Source organism: Canis aureus, chromosome 20 (assembly GCF_053574225.1).
Source record: "Canis aureus isolate CA01 chromosome 20, VMU_Caureus_v.1.0, whole genome shotgun sequence".
NCBI classification, from domain to species: domain Eukaryota; kingdom Metazoa; phylum Chordata; class Mammalia; order Carnivora; family Canidae; genus Canis; species Canis aureus.
In genome coordinates, this window is record NC_135630.1 from 48,745,094 (window position 1) to 48,756,320 (window position 11,227).

Consider the following 11,227-nt stretch of genomic DNA (forward strand, 5'->3'; position numbering starts at 1 on the left):
ACAACTGGATTTTGCTCATTGTGTACCCCATTTGGCTCATGGGTTAGACTATTCTAATCCTTTCCTTAGACCATAAAATTTTCAAGAAATATCAAAGATTTAAATGTAAAATAATAAAACCATAAAATTATTAAAAGAACACTGTATAGGAAAATCTTCTAATCTTGATGTCAAAACATATCTTTAAGTGTTATCCAAAGCCCAGAAATTAAGAAGACTAAGAAATTTGACCACATAAAATTAAAGAAAAACAATAAACATGACACAACCCCCCAAAAGAGGACAAATAACAAACTAGAGAAAAACTTATTTGCAACTCATATAATAGATAGACTGATATCCTACTATATAAAAAAGTCTTCCCTAAAAAGAAAAAGGGCAAGAGATGAGGAGAGAGCCCATAGACAATAAATATAAATGAGTCTTAAACACAGAACTCATATGCCCAGCATTGTTCATGTTAGAAAAGTTTGAATTTGAGAAAATAAAATGAATTATCATGTTTCAAGCCTAAGATTGTCAAAGATCAAAAAATTTGACCAAATGTATTCAGGAGGGTGTGTTGAAACAGGACCACTTGAACACTGCTGCTGTTGGTGGATGTCAATTTATTTTCTACAGAGAGCAATAAATGTTTCACTTAACTTTACATGATAAGTTTCAAAATAATGAGTAGTTGATATGTATATATACTTTTTCACTGATATTTTAAAGTTTGTTTTGATTTAAGTTTAACATTTATTTGATAAAAATCTAAAAAGCAATAAAAATCTTTAATTAGTACATAAAGCATCTGTAGGCAATAAACCTATCCTCAATTTATTTCCTCGAAAGTCATCACAGTTCTAGGCAGATAAAAGTTTTTAAAGTATTGTCAAACTCATTATTTGAATGTCTTCCAACCTGCATTTCAAATGACAGCTTTGCAGAACTCTATGACATCACCTAAAGATAGTAGCAGATTATCCCTATTTCTTGCAGTTTTCAGATAATGCATGACTTCTAATTTTCAAAGTATGTTTGACTATGAATGCTCTGGGACATGTTTCTGCATTTGAATTTCTTTGCCCTTCTACTCTTTTTTTTTTTTCAATAATTCTTCACTGTTATCAATCCTGCTCTGACTTGCTACCTATAAAAACCCTCACGTCACCACTTTTACCTCTGAGTGATCATACAGCCCTGTGTGGTGTTCTAGAGGAGACTGGTACCCTTACCTTTACCTACTATCCTCATGTTGTTGGATGAATTGTGAAGTGAAGACAATTATCTTCAGGATGTGTCGCCACTGCAGACTGGAGAGGGTTGAAGCTAAATGTAAAGGTTCTTGTTTTCCATATTGAACAATATGGGCTGGTAGCAGGCAATCAAGCATCCACTGAAAATGTTTAGCACTGAAATGATCTGATAAGATATATGACTCAGAAACAGCTCAGACAGATGTGTGGAGGCTGGATTTGATGACAGAGATTGCAGGTAGAACTTTCAATGGGAAGGCTGTTACGTAGCCCACATAAAAGGAAGGAAGATAATGACTGACAATAGAAGTTGACAATCAAAATTGCTAAATTAATTTCTAAGGCCATGTGAGTATCTGAAAGAGTGTTTACTTATGTGGAGTGTTATTTTGCCCACTCACTCTAACAGCTGTTTTAAAACAGCATACATACTGCTGATCGGTAACTGTATTCACTTTCTGAGAAGAGATTTAAGGAAAGACTCATTCTCCATCCGGTTTGAATAACATAGCTGCCATCTGCTTAGCATCAAGGCCCTTTTCATGATTAAAAAGAAGAAGAAGAAGAAAAGAAACCATCAACGTCACCTGCTTCGCTACAGATAATACCATATTCCTGTTAATTTTGTAAGTTTTCTTATATTTCAGATAAGTTTGAAACCTTATCATTTATACTTTCCCTGTAAAAAAGAAAAAAAAGAAAAAAAAAGAGTTTTCACCAGATCTTTTAATGAAGGTATTGTTTCAAACTGCACAAATGCTACTTGAAGCATGTGGGAACACTGTAGCCTTCGAGAAGAAAGTGTTTCAGCAAATAATGAAACAAAACCCTCCATCTGGATGAGAAGTGTCGCATGAACGCAGCCATTTAATTGGATAGCACATTGCTGGAATTTTTCAACTCATTTGTAAGAACAGACACCAGCACCCAGGCCACTTCTCTCCAGTTTGCCTAAGTCAAGCAGACAGTCTGAACATAAGGAATGGTTAATTGTTTCCCCCCAACTCTATAAAATGTCCAGAATTATAAGAGAGTGGAGGTGTTATCTCCAGAGATGCTGTGTTTGCTTAATAGGATTCATGCAGACATAATTTAAGCACTAGTTAGTGTATTGACATTGATGATCTATGCATTTCTATGATTCTTTGTCCTGAATATAATCCTGATCAATCAGAGAAGTTGCAGGTCAGGACTCTGGGCCCGACTCCCAGGCTTGCATCTAACTTCATCACCTCAGATTTCGTCAACTGTGGATAAGTTATTTTAGTCTCTAAACACCTCGGTTTTCTCATATGTAAATTGTAGATGACAATATTAGTTACTTCATATGGTGTTTTGTGAGTCGTCGGGGAGTAAATACGTGTAAAGTGCTCAAATATGTCATAGCACATAGTAAGCGTTTAGCCAATGTAGCAATTATTGTTTTTAGTTCCTCCATATGGGGACAGAATTGGCTGAGGCCATTAGACAGATTGCTGACTTTTGAGACGAATTTAAACTACTTTCAGAAAAACACCAGTCTCTGAACATTTCTAATTCCGATCAGCTAAGAAGTCAATCTTATTAGGGCATCTTGGTTAAAACTTCCCTCTAGGAATAGTGAAGACGGGTTTGTGAGGTGAGGACCACCTTGGGAGAAAAGGTATCTGCTTCAGGGTCGGTCATGTCCATATCTTCTAAGATGGTTTTCATCCTCCTTGACAAAAGCCTTTTGTTCTTATTTTGCTATATGAACCCTAAAGGAAGAATCTTGCCTGTGTTATGACTGTACTCAGCCGGTCATGCCACCCGCTCAAACCAAAAGGGGATTTGACTGCTCAGGAAAGCACAGAAGATGTATCACAAAGACTGAAACTAATAGGATTAAATAGGAAGAGCAGAAACCAAATTATATGTTGGCCCTTTCCTTCACATAATTCACCGTAATAAGCAGCTCATTCCTTTCTTGAAAAACTTCCACAAATCTTGCCCTTCTCATTTGGTCAGAAGGGAAAAGAAACTTCTATTTCAATACCTTTTTTGTAGGTCAAACAGCACTATAAAGAATTGAAGGAAGTTTGGGAAATAATTTAATAACGAACAGAAAAAGTGCTCTCTGCAAAGAGCATCTATAGGAATCCCAAGAGGTCACTCAAGGGACTGGAGTTGCCTGACATATTTTTTCTCGAGAAGATTTCTCATTTCCCAATAAGAATATTGGTATTCATTATTCCATGAACTTTGCTACTGTTCTGTCTTTGTGTAACTTCAAGTACATCCTTTTTTTTGTGAGTTCATGAGTTTTACAGTTAACTTTGAATATGCTAGTCGAGAGAGAAGAGAATATGGAAAGTGAATATCTTCAAATCTCTTTTCGGAAACTGAAGTCTTCTTCCACGGTGGGCAAATGCTGTAGCTAGTGCATGTGATAATTTTATGGGAATTAGAAATGGAACCTCTCCAGGTACAAACCTGAGCCAAGACAAGTGGCAGAGCAAACAGAGCTAGCACTTGACTCTTGAGTGCCCTTGTGCAGTGCACGATCCATACAACCTCATGTGGCAGCTTGAACTTTGAAGACAACAAAATTTTACTTGACAATTCTATTTTGTAAGTTGGCAGTAAGGCCACACCTTGTGCTGCTGTGCTTTAGTCAATCACTAAATTTTTAACATATAAAACAGTTGAATATATAGCATCCATAATCCTAGTTTCTTCTCACAATTATATCTGTTTTGTATGTTAAATACTTACCGTACTTATTATGTATGCTTTCTACCAAGGCACATATATTTGTTTTATTTCCTTATCTTATCCATAAATATAGCATACCTCATTTTATTGTGCTTTGCTTTATTGTACTTTTCAGATATTCTTTTTTTTTTTTTTTTTTTTTTACAAACAAGTTTTGTGACAATCCTACCTTGAGCAAGTCTATCAGCACCATTTTTCCAACAACATTTGCTCACTTCATGTCTCTATGCCATCACTTTGGTGATTTTTGCAATATTTCGAATTTCTTCATTATTTTATTTGTAATGATCTGTGATCAGTGATTACAGTTCACTTAAAGCTCAGATGACAGCATTTTATTAGCAATAAAGTGCTTTTTAAGTAAGATGTATATTTTTTAGACATATACTATTGAGCACTTAATAGACTATAGGTTATGGTAAACATTTTTACATGCACTGGAAAACTAAAAAGTTAGTTTGACTGGCTTTATCGTGATACTCACTTAATTGCAATGGTCTGGAACCAAACCTGCAATATCTCTGAGATATACCTGCATGATTAAGGGCACAGCCTCCACACTGCAAGTCTGCCCAAGAATTTAGACACTATTCACAAGTTTGGGGGTTTTGAGGACCATCCTTAATTCAGACCAGCTGGCTAAAAATGTGGGGGTTCCCATGACCATCCTCACATTTAATAATTTCCCTCACAATACTCAGGAAAGCACTATATTTACTATTAGTTTTATTGTGGCAAAATGACTTTATTATGAACACAGGAGGCAGAATTTAAGACTGGGAAGAGTATTTCAAATGCAAAGCTTCTTTGTCCCAAGGGATATGTTTACCTTCCTGGCACTGAAGTGTAACAATGTGTGCATGAAATATTGCCAAATCTGGATGCTCACACTAGCTCTACTGTCCAGAGATTTTATTGAGGCTTCATAAGGTTGACATGGATGATTTACTGCCCACATGGTTGAATGCAATCTCTAGTCCCAACCCTTGGGGATCAGACTGATTTCATATAGCCAACAGTTCTAACTCTCTGATCACATGGTTGGTATTTCTGGACCTGACCAGTCCCCACAATGAGTCATCTATTTAGCAAAATGATCATTTGGGATCTGAGGACCCTAACCTACCACCAATCATCTTGTTAGCATAACCTATCAGCTGTGGTCCCAGAAGCCGCCGTGATGAATAAAGACATTCCAACACTCAGATTATTTCAAGCGTTTAGAAGTTAACTCCCAGGAGCCAGGACTAAGGCCAAGTGAACCTTTCTGGGTGAAGTTAATTCTTCACTACACATTTGCCTAAAAATTTTTTCTTTTCTTTTTTTCTTTTCTTTTTTCTTCTTTTCTTCTCTTTCTTTTTTTCTTTCTTCTTTCTTTTTCCTTCCTTCTTTCCTTCCTTCCTTCCTTCCTTCCTCCCTAATGGATTCTGGACCCATGTAAGCTATAATTTCTCATTATAATAGTGATAGAGAAACATTGAATTACCTGTCAAAAATAGCATTCAAAAAAGAGCAGAAATAGAAGAAATGGGAAACCTACAAGTTGAATCATAAGCCTGATTCAACCATTTCTTTCTATCCAATGACATATTCAATTAATAGACCTCCTGTCCATGCCCAACATTACATATACCTGTGAGCAAGAAAACAGCTTAGCAATGCTGAAAGAGGCAATGTATTCCCTTTTTGGCCAAGAGGTTAGAATTCAAGAAGAGCTTCTTAGCTTATCCTGACAGCTTGACTCAGAGCACAGAGTTGAGGTCCAGAACCATGAGTGTCTCTTTCCAGCTGGCTTAAAGTTTGAAAGTGCATCAGCTTGATGTGGGCTGATCCAACAATGCTAATGCGTTGCCATTGGGACAATAAACCAGGACATTAGAATCCTGGGTACCCTGAGATGATATTGAGAGAAAGGTCAGCCATCTGGCTGCTACATCAGGTTTTACTAGTTTTAATTGACCCTTCTTTCTGTCCTATCTGTTTTTCTATTCATAAACTCACAACTGACATTTCAACCGGTATTATGCAGACTAAATGTCTGAGAACTCACTGTCCCAAGAGCTGGACTGGTGACTGACAAATGCTTAGTTCTTTTAGAGGAATGTTTTGTTTCTCTTTAACACATCTATGTTATATTCAATATTCCACACATGTCTGAATAGTAGAGAAAATCGATTTTATTTCATCTAAAAGACTAATTGTGATGATATGAAAAAATGTGGTAAGGACCATAGGATTGTAAGAAGAATTAGTTCTAAATATTTCTCTAAATATCTTTAATTTCCAGACTTAGTAGCTATAAAATAGAACTAGAAAGGACCATATCCCAAAAGAATTATAAGAATTGTTTAATATAAATTGTTTAGGTGCATATCTGACTCGTGGTAAATGCAGAACAAATAATAGCTGTTATTTTATGGGCAATAGTATTTTTATTGAGTAATATTCATATATGGGAAGACAAGGATAGCCAATACTCAACATTTTTTTGACTTGGAGTATGGGAAACCTATCAATCAGTAGTCAAATTAAGCCTACATATCCTCAATCAACTTGTAAACTCTAAATCTAGCCATGTTGGTGAAAGTAAGGAGGACACTGTGCTAAACAAAGAAATCTAGAAGAGTGGTTTGTTAAAATCCCTTTACTTCCCTCAACACCAAATCAAAGAACAGATATAATCTAAAGACTGATATAGACTACCAATATCTCAACCATTGCTGTAATCATTATCTAGTAACTGTATTAAAAGACATCGTGTTTACAATTTGCAGTAATGAACTCAGTTAAGCAATAATCTGGGTCCTTATATACTTAGACCCATTGAAGCAATTTGTTTTTATCTGGAAGTGTTAGCAGTTTGTCTTTTATTCTATACAAGTGTGTGCATTTCCCGACATTTTTGTCATGGCAACGTTCATTGCACTGAATACATTACATTACACCAGTGATAGGATGAACATGGTTGAGAAGGAAACAAGTGAAAGTACAGGCTTCTAGCCTTTGTGATCATATAAAAGGATGTAGATGAACTCATGGACCACTAACTTAACCAAAACCATTGGTGGGACAACCAACAATGAAGTCCTTAGAGATCATTGAAGGAATGGGGCTGTTTGGAGTCATTCCCAAGGTCAAAGATAATCTTAGGTTATTCCACTAAACCACAAGGAATAATAAAAAATGACTACTTCAACTACTTGATAAGGATCATAGTTTGGTATATTCTCAACTGTAGCACCAAGTAATAAATCTGTCAGAAATTTGCTCTAGAGATTATTCAGGGACCAGAAAGGCTACTATCCTCCTGGCACAGTTAGGAACAGTTGGCCTTTCTTCTTGGTCCTTATTCATTAGTTAACAATTGTTGTCAATAGCGAATATGGATTTACTTGGGCATTTCCCAAAGTGGAAAAACAACACAGTGTTGTTGGGTTTCTGGAGTAAAGCAACTACCACAATCTTGTATCTTTTAAGAGGAAAGTAATAGCCTCTCACTGGGCTCTGATAAGGTGTGAGAGACTGACTATGTCATTGTAGAGACTTAGAGCTGGAAATTGTAGTCAATCACCTACTTGTGCAATGTCCTTTCATGTGCAAATCATTTATGCTTATGTCTTCTGCACTACAACTACAGAGTTGAGGTCATATGAATCATATAGTCTAAAATATTTACTATCTTGCTCATCATACAAAATGTTTGCCAACCCCTTGTCTGAATGATGCAAGGCCCTCATCACAGGCTCTGAGAAGGATTTATGGGGACTATTTTGTCTATCAGAAAGGCTACCAAAATGAGAACATATAGAAGAAATGGAGCATAGGCACAGGTCAGGCATCATTGGAAGCTCTGAAGGAAATAATTCTTTCACCATATGTGCAGGATGCCCCAGTTTTCAATTCTTGTTTTGAATGTCCTGTACTACTTACTTTTTTGTTTCTGTTTTTGATGGAATAATTCTGTAGCCAATGTTCTGTACTTATCAAAATATTATATTAGTTAACTTGCATACATTTCAGTAATGGGATTATTACATATTTACATTATAAAATCAATTCATATCACATATGGATTAGGTCTAATTATTACCAAAGAATACTTACATAAATAAATGAAACTGTAGTTTTAAGAGCTATTGAAGCTTTCTAAAAATTGAATAATGCAGGGAACTGAACTTAAGAGCCTGGGAAATACAGATCTCTTGGTGAAAAAATAAATTAACACTATGATATATTTAATTACCAAATATTTCAAGCATTAATAAAAAGATAGAGAAGAGCCAAGCAATGCTCAGATACACTTGGACATCATGTCCTTTAGGTCTATTTTTTCAAATGAAATATTCCAGTGACAGATGAATTCCCATGTATGATTTAAACTTTTAAAATAAATGAACATATTCACTGATTATATATAGTACCATTTTCAAGTTTTAAATGTATGTAAATTGTATCATGTTTTATATATTTTTCTTTAAAAATGTCTTAAATGCAACTTTTTGAAGTCCATTCACATTAATAGATATAGTTTGGGTTTATTCATTTTATCTGTTGTATTGTCTATTGTCATATGACTGATATTAATAGTAGCTCATAATTATTATAAGCTCACTATGTATCTGATTACATCTGAATTCTATTTATATGAATCATTTAATTTTTATACACAAAAAAACAAGAAGCGGACACAATTTTTACCTCCATTTTACAAATGAAGAAATTGAAGCATAGAGCTATAATTGCCCAAAGTTGATAGAGCTGGATTTCGTACACTGGCAGTGTAGCTCCAAAAAAATCATTGCAAATCACTATGCCAAAACTGCCCGATTTAAGCACAATTTAAATATTTGTTCTGCTGTTAGTGGGAATTTAAGTTGATTATGATATTTGCTATTACAGACAATGCTATAGCAAACATTTTGGAGCAGGTCTTCTTATGCTACTGTGAAAACTTCTCTATGTATATTGTTGTGAAATTGCTGAGCTATAAAGTATACTCATCTTCAATTTCATTAGATATCAACAAATGTGCCATCCAATTTCATTAGGTATCAACAAATGTGTCTCCAAAATAGTTGCGTGCATTTAAAATCTCATCAATATATAAGCAAATATACTTGATATTTGTAGAGTTTTTTTTTTTTGTTTTTTTTTTTTTTTTTACCAAATCTGAAGAATTGCAAGTGACTGACTTCTGGCTTTAAAAATAGTTATTTCTTTAATTACTAACAGGTTTCAGCCACTCTTCTTATGTATTGATAATTCATAGTTCTGCTTCTAAGAATCGTTTGGTCTCTTCATTTGTCAGTTACTTACTTTTTATTAAACTTACTAAATCGTGGGGACTTAAAAATATAAATACTAATTTTTAATTTGGTAGGTTATAAATGGTTTCTCTAATTCTGTTATCTGCTTTTAGTTTTATTGATTGTTTAACAGTTTTTAATTTTAATATTGTCAAATTTGTCTACTTCTTATGGCTATGTTTTTGTCTCTCCTGTAAGAATATTAGTTCCTCCTTCCCATCATAAGATATTCTTTTGCATTTTTTCCTAAATTTTAAAGTAGTAGCTTTCCTATTTAGAGTCTCATCCTCCTGTATCTGATTTTTTTTTCAATTTTATTCAGAAATAGCTGACATCACTATATAAATTTAAGGCACACAGCATAATAGTTTGATTTACATTGTTGTGAAATTATTAAAATGATTCAGCTAACATCCATCTTCTCATCTAGTTACAATAAAGAAATGAAAAAGGGAAAAATATCCTTGTGATCTTAATATTTACTCTCTTACAACTGCACTATGTGTCATACAGCAGCATTAGCTATAGTCATCATGTTGTACGTTCATTGCTAGTACTTACTGTTGTATAACTGTATAACTTTTGACCACCTTTCTCCAATTCCCCTTCCAACACCCTCATCTTCTGCTAACTTTGGCCTCAATTTGTTCTTCTTTTTCTAGTTCCTTCAGACATAAAGTTAGGTTGTTTATTTGGGATCTTTCTTGCTCCTTAATGTAGGTGTTCATTGCTATGAATTTCTCTCTTAAAAACTGCTTTTGCTGGGCAGCCCTGGTGGCTCAGCGGTTTAGTGCCACCTTCAGTTTAGGGTGTGATCCTCGAGACCTGAGATGGCGTCCCATGTCGGGCTCCCTGCATGGAGCCTGCTTCTTCCTCTGCCTGTACCTCTCTCTCTCTCTCTTTGTGTCTCTCATGAATAAATAAATAAAATCTTAAAAAAAAAAAAACAAAAACGCTATTGCTATGTATATTGCATAAGATCTGGTATGCTGTGTTTCCATTTTTGTCTCAAAAAACTTTTTTTTAAATTTTCTCTATAATTTCTTTGATCCATTAGTTGTTCAGGGGAGTGGTGTTTAATTTATATGTGTTCACGAATTTTTTAGTTTTCTCTTTTATTGATTTCTAGATTTATACGCCCTCGTTGTCGGAGATGATACTTGGTATAATTTCAATTTTGAATTTGCTAAGACCCTTTTTATGGCTTAATATAACTATCCTAGAAAATGTTCCCGGGGCACTTGAGAAGAATGTATATTCTGCTTGTTGCTGGTTAGAATGTGCTGTGTATGTTTGTTATGTCCCCTTGGTCTATAGTGTTCTTCAAATCCACAGTTTCCTTATATTTTCACTGACTGGACGGTCTATCCATTGTTATGAGCAGGGTACTAAAGTTCTCAACTATTATTGTATTTTTATTCCCCCCCTCAGCTCTGTTAATTTTGCTTTGTATATTTAGGTGCTTTAGTACTGGACACACAAATATTTAAAAATCTTATAACTTCTTGATGTACTGACCTCTCTATCATTATATTTTGGCTTTGTCTCTTTTTTCCATTTTTAGTTTAAAGTCTATTTTATCTCATGTAAATAGAACCTCTGCTTGGGGCTACAGATTTTCTGTAATCCCTGTGGGGCAAGATCAGAGTAGGGGTCTCATAGAATGACCCCTATACTGGCGGAGGCTGGTTGTTCCCCCTGGGTTGTCATTTCCTACTGGAAGAACTAAAGTCTCAGAGGAGTTCTCTCTTCATGGTCTGCATTGTCTGGGGGAAGGGCAATGTGGTTAAAATGTAGCCTCTTCTCTTATCCCTCTAATGCAATCTGTCTTGGTCTCAAGGTGTAAGGGTGAGTCAGCCTCCCCCTGTGTTCTAGGATCATTTCGGTGGTGTCTTGTTCTTTAGTAGACGTTAATCGCTCTTGTGAGAAAGATCAAAGTCAGAAACAGCC

At 35.1% G+C, this 11,227-nt stretch overlaps 1 long non-coding RNA gene across 5 annotated transcripts in view; it reads left to right on the forward strand.

The window, feature by feature from the left end:
- The window catches only part of LOC144291785 (uncharacterized), a 52,619-nt gene that overhangs the window by 15,024 nt on the left and 26,368 nt on the right, over positions 1 to 11,227 (forward strand). The gene's annotated exons all lie outside the window — the stretch shown is intronic.